Below are 9,594 nucleotides of genomic sequence, written 5' to 3'. Positions count from 1 at the left end.
TGAAACATTTTCATAATTAAAAATCAGCAGAAAACGCAAAAAAATCTTCACCATGATGCTTTTAATAATTTTGGTTGAGAAATAATTTTAATTATTAAGTTCTATGTTTGTAAACAAAAGTCAATATTAAAAAAATACGTTTAATTTGCTTACTAAATATACAAGAACATTGTTTGTTATTGTTACCCTTATCCAGAGTCTCGATGTTGTTTAGATAAGATTTGTAAATTCAGACGTATTCAAATTCTGTTCTCTAGAAAATTGAAATGTGTTGATTGATTCTATCATTCTATGTTCAAAGTAATTATTCTATAATAAATATTATTAATTCGTTATTGATTAAGTAAAGGAATTACACAATATCATAATTATAAGCCCCATAAATTTGTAACAAGTTTTGTCTTAATAAAGAATTTTTTTTTAATATTTTGTGCCTGTAAAGTATTATTGGATATCTGGTTTATTAATCGTAAGCAAAGGTCAATATTAAATTTTTATTCTATTTTGTTAGTTTGATATTCATGTGTTTTGAATGTTATTACTCCTCTCAGATTGGGAAGTTACTATGTGAAGTCTTGAAAATTTATGCATGGTAAAATATTAAGGAACGGCTGGATCTTTCCAAAATTTCAACTTAAATTGTTTGTCTATCTCTCTCTATAGGGATTGAACACTCATCATTCTAAAAGATTTTCCTCATGTAGTAGTTGGAATACATTATTCTAAAACATTGTTTTAACATGACATTGAAATAGAAAATTCTAAAACATTGCCTTAACATGGTAATTGAAACAGATCACTCTAAAACCATGTCCTCACATTACATATGAACCAGATAATAATTCTAAAACATTGTCTTCTCATTAAAGTTGAAAGAGATAATAATTGTCAAAAAAAGTTTTCTCTTTATAGTTGAAACAGATAATAACTCTAAAAAAAGTCTTATCATTACTGTTTAAACATATCACTCTAAAACATTGTCCTCACATTACAAGTGAACAAGACAAGAATTCTAAAACATTGCCCTCACATTAGAGTTGAACCATATAATAATTTAAAAGCATTGTCTTCACATTACAGTTGAAACAGATAATAATTCTAAAAAAATTGTCTCCACATGACAGTTGAAACAAAATCACAAGTTTACATTAAAGTTGAAACAAATAATAATTATAAAACATTGTATTCACATTACAATTGAAACAAGCAATTCTATAGCATTATTTTTATAGCAGTTGTCTAGAATCAATATCTTTATTTCGTAACCAGAGGAAATTTGTTTCAAGATTGGATTGATTCTTCAAATATCAATCATCCCCCTACTAATTCTTTGTTTAAATATGAAGAAATTAGAGTTGATTCAGATGTTTCCTCCCTCCTCTGAATATGTATAAAAGTTACAATATCCATCTCAAAATATGTCCTATGTTGCTTTCAAATGAGAAATTAATGTAGTTAAATTAAAATCTAGAATACTACATAGAATATTGAGCATGACCAGATAGAACCGACGAGGAAGTCGTGCTCATGTTAATAGCACTCTATGGAACAATTTATTTCTGTATTAAATTTGACAATTAATGTTATTTTTATTGAAGTAGGAAATAATTATCTGTTGATGTTCAATATAATATCGTTTAACAAAAGTCATTTTATGCATTGTTATTTTTAATCAGTAAAATTTCATTTCAAAAACAAGAAATACAAATAATTAAATAGTATGAATTTAGATTTTGATTCATCAGAAATGCAATATTGTTTAAAATACCTTTAAAATTTGAAATTTTTAGATCCTTAAATTTAAAAAAAAATGTAAATCTTTTTCAGAGCAATAAGTATTATTTTCAATAAGAAAGTATTTCCTTTTTTTCAATTCCTACTATTAGTTCACACTCTCCCTATAAGTATTTATATATCTTGTTCAAATTTTCAATCGTTAATAAAATACTTTTTATTCATCCATTCAAGTTCAAATACATTTTTTTGAAACTAATAGTGGATGGCACTTGATGTTAATACAGTTTTTTTTCAAATATTAATTCATTAATTAAATTTAATAATTTTTAATACTTTAAATAGAGTTTAAGCAATTTGTAATGAAAATATAAATCAACAGGAAGTATCTCAATCAGTAAATTCAAGGATTACAGTATTTTTCACGTCAAGATTCGAGTTCAATTTTTGCGAAAATCACTAATTTTTTTTATACTTTTTGATTTTTTTGATAATTATTTAATAAAAAGTAACTAAAATAAAATTTTCTTCGTTGACGTAAGTAGGAATGGAATAGAAAAAAATTATATTACTTGTTAAATATTAATTAATGATTTCATAATTTTGAAAAAGGCCGAATTGACATTGACATGCCGATGACATTTCAGACTATACTTTTTAAACAAAAATTGAATTAAAATGGAAAAAAGACATCATGGCATTTCAATCACAATCATATTTAACTTATATTATTTCTAAACATAAATCGGTCTTAGGAAGAAAAGAAGTTTTGAACCCTATGTCTGCGGTTTGCAGGACTGTTGAGTAAAAAATTTAATATGTGAAACAATTTTCGTCTTTATATAAACCAGATGCTTTTCTTTATTGTTTGAAGCAATTCAACCTTAAACATACTAAATATTTTTATTTGAAAATATTATTTTTGATGTCCAAAAGCGAGGTCTGGAAGAATTGCCAATAATAGTAAAAGGCAAGAGAATCGTCGTTGCTTCTAACAAAACAAAAGCTGAAAATGTCTCTAAGAAGACTTTCTGTGAAACCTTTGTAAACAAATGGAGCGAGACGAAAGTAATATTAAATAAGCCTTCTTATAAGTAATTCATGCATCGTATAATAATTATATTATAGACTATTACCGAGATTAAAGTCGATGTTCTGCTCACCATTAGTCCTGTAATTTAGCTATAAGCGCAACAAAGATAGCTCACAGCCTCTCCATACAGTTAATTTGAGTCCATTTTTGGAACTTATTTCGTTTTGTTAGATAATGGATAGTTTAAATTCAAAGACTTCCATCTATATACAAAAATAGACTTTTTCTGCAATACTTATGAGGAAAGGTTCGTATTCTAGATGAAAAAACATATTTAAGAAAGGTTTATCAAATTAGAACTATAATCAACTGAAAAAGGAAAACAAATATAAATTAATTTATTAATAAAATATTATATTTATTGGGTAATTATATTATTATTCAGAGTAATTTTCTTGATAAATAATCCATTTCAAATACGAATTATTTAACAATATCCGATATCAACGTTCGTATTCATTCATAGAAATAACATTTTATAACATTTTCTTTTGTATTATACACTCTTCAGAATAAAAAAATGGTCTTTGCTGTATTTCTCTTAGTCTTATTTTTTTTTCAAAAAAAGGCATAACACAATGAAAATTTTCTCATTTTTTTTATCAACATAAAATATTTGCTTTAATTCAGTATTTCAATAAAATACGGAAATTGATGGAATCAAATACATGCATAGTTATTAAAAACTACTAATAAGATTTGAAATTTAATAATCATAAATTAAATGCTATTTCCCATATAATCAAGCAATTATCATAATATAAGTAAAAATTATTTTTGTTGTGTATATATGTATACTCCACATCTTTTCCTAACAAATGTACAGAATTATATCAAAATGTGCACACCTATTATGCATACAAATAAATACAAATATTTTCTACTTTTCATAGTACAGAAATTAATTGAATATCCAATCATTAAATATCAATTTATCATATTTTATAATTTGAATTGATATATCACTAGTTGCTTAAAGATTTAAAAAATTAATATTTCTTCTGATAACTCTTAAGTTGTTTTTAAAAGTGATTTAACTTTTCTAAAAAAATAATCGCACGAACGAATATTCTTTCTTATACTTCAATATTTATGAATAAGATAACAAATATTAATTATTTATGACAAAATTAATTAATTGGCAGTTTTTAATAATTGCCAGTTTCAATTCATATTTTAAATTTAATTAAAAATATTTTAGACGAAGTAAGGATATTACATATTATAATTTTTTTATGCGAAAATAGTTTTTTTTAACATTAAAAATACTATATATGAAAAGATTTTAATTCTAGTATCAAATAGTGTTAAATAAATATTGAAGTTATTTTTTAAAAATAACTTCAATATTATATTTTCGCATTCTCATATTATTATTTTTTTTAATTTAGACATATATTACTGATTGTAATTGTGGCTTTCCTATAAAAAGCATTTAGAGAAGAGAAAGTATCATTTAGAAACAAATAAAACTCCCCCATTACTGTTCCTGACTAATCACAAATGAATCATTTTATTTATTGTTCCTATATATAATACATTTTCGGACTTTGATACTTCCATGTCTAGCCTTGTCTCCAGAGCATCATAAGAATAAATCACGTATCTCTTTTCCAAAACATTAGGGAAGCAAAACAGAGAAGAATACTGGATTTTGCCAATAGGTAAACACGTTATTGATGAGGCCTTAAGTCATGGATCATAAGAAATAATAAAATGAAGAAAAAAGAAGAAAGAATTCGTGAAAGAAAAATCCTCCAGGGGAATACGAAAAAGTCAGATTAAAATGCCATATCTTTTTTCGGCTTCCTTTCTCTGCTATTCGCATGGGTCTGGCACTGACAAATGGTACTTTTTTGTGTACGCCAGATTTCTGTGAATGGGTTCTGATCACCGTGACTTAGTAAAAATGGCTTAACTCGATACACTTATTTGTCGTTAACATTTTATAGGCCTGTTTAAAAAATTGAATATCACTTTAACAAAATGTCAGATTTTTATCCTTCTTTTTGATGCAATTGCCTTTTGAAAATTATTTCGTGACAAATAAATCTGTAATATTTTTAAATCAAAATGCATGGTGCAAATTAATACTATACTTTTGAAACTAAGTGGTTTCAATTGATTCTTAATTCTTCTGAAATACCAATAGAAAAGTCAGTATATTTTATCAGTGAATTTCTTCAAATTTATATTCCTATAACTTTAAACCAGCAATTCTTGATATATATAAATTTATTTCATATATCTCGAAAACGGCTCTAACGATTTATAACAAATTTTATATTTAGATAAGATTTTGTTTTTTTAAGTTTATCCGTATTTAATAATATTAATTAACATTTATTTATTTAATGAATATTAGTTAATAATTTAGTATTTAGTATTTATAGAAATAATTGTTATAAGGATTAGATATACATTAACTTAAATAAAAAAGCGAGTTTTATAGCTAACTATAAGAAGCTTTTTTCTTTCTGCTCTCATGTTGACAATGTTGTATAGCGCTATCTCGGATCGAATTTCGCCATGGTAAAACTGAGTGTAAGTTCAAAAATATAAACAATTACATATAAGTTGTAAAATGAATACTGTAATATAACAGATTGTTTCGAATAACATGTTAAACTAAGTACTTTCGTAATTTTTTTATTTATTTAAATGACAGCCCAAATGTAAGTAAGATTGAAAAATATCCATATGTAATCAGTATGAGATTCGTATCTAAATATTGTTTCAAAAAAAAAAAAAAAAAAAAAAAAACACGATTTTACAAAAAAATAAATAGAAATAAAAATAAAATAATAAATTATTGCGCGAAACTCGTTTTACCAGATATTGTAATTTAATACTCATAAAACAAAAAAATTGTAGTGATAAATTCATGACGTATTGACGTTTGTGACTGTTTGTATACGCACTGCTTATCTCTGTTATTTTTTTATTGTACTAGAACTCGACTATTAGCAAATTGTATCAATAAGGATTTTAAACGTTTAAATATTCTATCTTCATGTTAAAAATTCAAAAGATATTCAAAAATATCAACCTTACTGGGCATATAATTTAATATGTATGTATGACATTGTATAAGCTGAAAAAATATCTGAATGGAAAATGTACATCAAAGTCTGAAAAAGGGAATAAAAAGGAAATGTAATTATTGCAAAGATTTTGCTTTTCAGATGATTATCAAAAATTATTTTAAAAGAGAAAATTATCTTAAATGAACTGAAAGTGTGACTTTTAATAATATTAATTAATATCTATTTATTTAATAAATATTAGTTAATAATTTATTAGTTAGTATTTATAGAAATAATTGTTATCAAGATTAGATATACGTTAACTTAAATATATTTAATGTTATCCAATATATATATATATATATATATATATATATATATATATATACATCATCAGTTGTTTAAATTAAATAACGATTATATCATTTATATTAAATTTAACCATTTATATTGATGGATTTAAATTGAAAAAATACTACAATCAGCGATTATTAATCCTGCTATTTGTTGTATAGCACGTATCACAGAAACAATGTTTTTTTTCTATAGAAATAACTTTGAATCTAAAACAACTACACTATAATGACGAATCCTTAAAAGTCTATTTAGGAAATTTTTATTTCGAAATTTCTAAAAACAAGATTAGCATTATTATTAATATAAATACTATATAATTTGGAAACTAAGGCTTAATTAAAATACTTTTAAAAAATATCAAGCCTTGCTTTCACTGGTAGGTTATTTTACATCTTTAAATTGATAACTTTTTACAAAATTTGTTTTTTAGTCTTAAATCATATCATAAACTAAACATCTTGATAAAAATATCTAACATAAAATTTTCTTTCTGTGTTTGTTTGAATAAAATACTTTAACTTGATAGAGCATGCAGATAAGAGTATTCAACAATTTAGTCGTTAGATATTTAAATATGAAATGTTTCGCCATCGATAGATTCTCTCTTTCAAGAAATATCGCTATTTCATACGTAATATTCCATTAGTTATAGATTTGAAATTCTATTTACTTTTTCTACTAGATTTTTCTCACCAGCTTGCTCTTATCAGAGAGTAACGCCAGTTCGAATATAATTCACTACGAATAGTTTATTACTTTTTTTTCACAACGAAATTGCATTCCCCATTCCTTTCTATTCAGTAGAAACGGAAACGTGGCACCGTAATGAAAAACTACAAAAAGCGGGAAAAAATGTTAAGAGCGCGAAAAAAATTCCCAAATGCTTCATTCCAAACTCCTTTAAAAACACAGAATAGCACAACTAGAAAGAAAAAGCAATGAAATATTTTCTTCTGGAAATTGAATTTCCTTCGCTCCCACCTGATGAGCGTTAGTAATTCTTAAACAAAGAAACACCGAAAAATGTATCTTGAAAATATTAAAAGAAATTTCAATACGAAAAATGTAGGAACCTGATTTCCTTCTTCTACTCTGGTTTCTTCATCCTCGAGTTTTTGAGGAAGAAAATCTTTTCGTTCGGGGAAAGTGCAGTAGATTCTGTGAAATGTTTCTTGCTTCTCCCATTCAAAACATAATTGACGAAAACTAGTTTTCTAGAAATTGTCTACCTTGGAGGTTCAGAGAATAGTTTATAATATAGTTTTCATCATTGGCTAACATTATGCTGTGTTGCACAGAAGAACGATTTTGTCTATTTAACACAACATAATAATTTCAAAGAAAATATAGAATTACCAAATTTTGAAAATAGAGGATAACTGTTTTTATATTTCACTAATTTAATTTGGTATTTTATCACAAAAGTTTAATTAGGAAACAATAGTCATCTAATACTGATATTATGTTACGTTGTATAGATGGACGATTTTGTCAAATTAACGCAACATAAAAGTTACAGAGAAAATATATAATTATCAAATTTTGAAAATAGAGGATAACTGCTTTTTATTCAACTAATTCAAGTTAGAACTTTATCAACAACGTTTCTGTTCAAAATTATTTGAGTAAATTATTTTCTTTTTGAATCTGATTTCTTCAGTCTTGATTAGAGATGATTTATTTATTTTTCTTTTTAATGTATAATAGTATAAAATACAAAGGTATAAAAGTTTTTATAAATTTGCTTTGCTAATTGCGTTTATTTGTACATAAATATATGTTGTATGGTGGTTGTAATTTAGAATTGGATAAAATCTTTTTAAGTGTTTTTTGATGCTATGGCAAAAATTCAAGTTGAAAATCATAGCCATCATATTATTGTACACTCCGTAACGCTGTGCATGTATAGATTTTCGTATGGAGAATAATAAATGACACAACATTCATGATTCGTGCTTATTTCAACTTAAATTCACACTAGATAATTTCTGCTAAGTTTAATTTGGCTGCTTTATGTATTTACAGAATTTATATATTTTTGCTTTGAATTTCAATTTTAATGCTTCCTACATTTGTTAAGCAGAGCTGGTTCCACAGGAGGTCCCAGAGCTTGGCAACAAAATTGGCGACAAATTTGGCGACTTTGGCGCCAAAATAGATTATACCCGAAACATCGAGAATTTTCAGGATCCGTCCAGTAGGAACCGAGTTACGCCTCGAACGTTCCTGATTGGTTGAGAGGCTTCTAGCCCCGCCTCCTGAGACCTATAAAAGGAGCAGTCTCCAGCTGCCGCAGTAATCTTGGACCAGTGGAGTCGGAGAGTAGTCGGAATAGACGGTAAAAAACTGGCCTTCCAGAGATAAACGGAGTGAAGCTAGTGCTGAACTAAGCTGTGCGCTACTGTTTGTCTGTCTTGTTATATGCTGCTGTTGTTGCTACACGTCTCGGCTGAAGATAATCGTCTTCTGTGCTGTATATAGTTGTCGTCTTTGTGCTGTTCTGTGTGTCTTCGTGTAAATAAACGTCGTTGTTTCATTTTCTACTGCCGCCTGCTGATTGAGTGTTCTCCACACCATATAACTCCCATTATCCAAACGAACCCCCGGAAATTTCGTAACAATATATTTTACAATAAGATGTTTATTACAATTTTCTGAACATGGATATATTTATTTTCACTTTTGTAATTCACACTTTTTTGGAGATTAAGGGGAAATCCTAAATTTTTCATAGATTGGATATGGAACCTTTATTTTCCCAATGTTAGAGGATTCAAATCCTAAATTATAACTGCATGTATACAGATCGAAAATAAATTTCAACTGTAAAATATTACCCTGATCCTTCATATTTATCACCCTTCAAAATGAGGTTCAATTATCCTAAAAAATTTTTAAATCTCGCATATCTCAAATATATGCTTCCACTCTTAATGTGAAATTTTTGTACATTTTTCAATTGAATAAAATGAAATAAAAATGTGAACATTTCTTTAATTTTAGTCTCATGTAACAGGATCTTTTTAAAATTGTAATCTTTAGCAATCGAATTGAGCTGTAAAGTAATAAAAGGTTTTAAGTAATTATAATAAGTATGGAATTTAAAGCAAAACAGACATGGATAAAAAGAGATCTGATGAAAAAAAATTGTGGATGCAAATCAGTGAAAATAATTATATTTGACAACAATAATAGAGAAAAAATAAATGAACAAAGAAAAAGTAGTTGGTGCATCTGTAAAATGTTATATACGACCTAATTATTCTCACAAAATGAAATGTTGCTTATTATAAAAAATATGCTTATGTAATTGTTTATATTTGTATTAATAACCATCGAAACTCGCTTATAAGCTATTATTATCTAAAAAAAATGAAATTTACT

This window comes from Argiope bruennichi, chromosome 5 (assembly GCF_947563725.1).
Source record: "Argiope bruennichi chromosome 5, qqArgBrue1.1, whole genome shotgun sequence".
Classification (NCBI taxonomy): domain Eukaryota; kingdom Metazoa; phylum Arthropoda; class Arachnida; order Araneae; family Araneidae; genus Argiope; species Argiope bruennichi.
Note: the sequence above shows the minus strand (reverse complement) of the source record.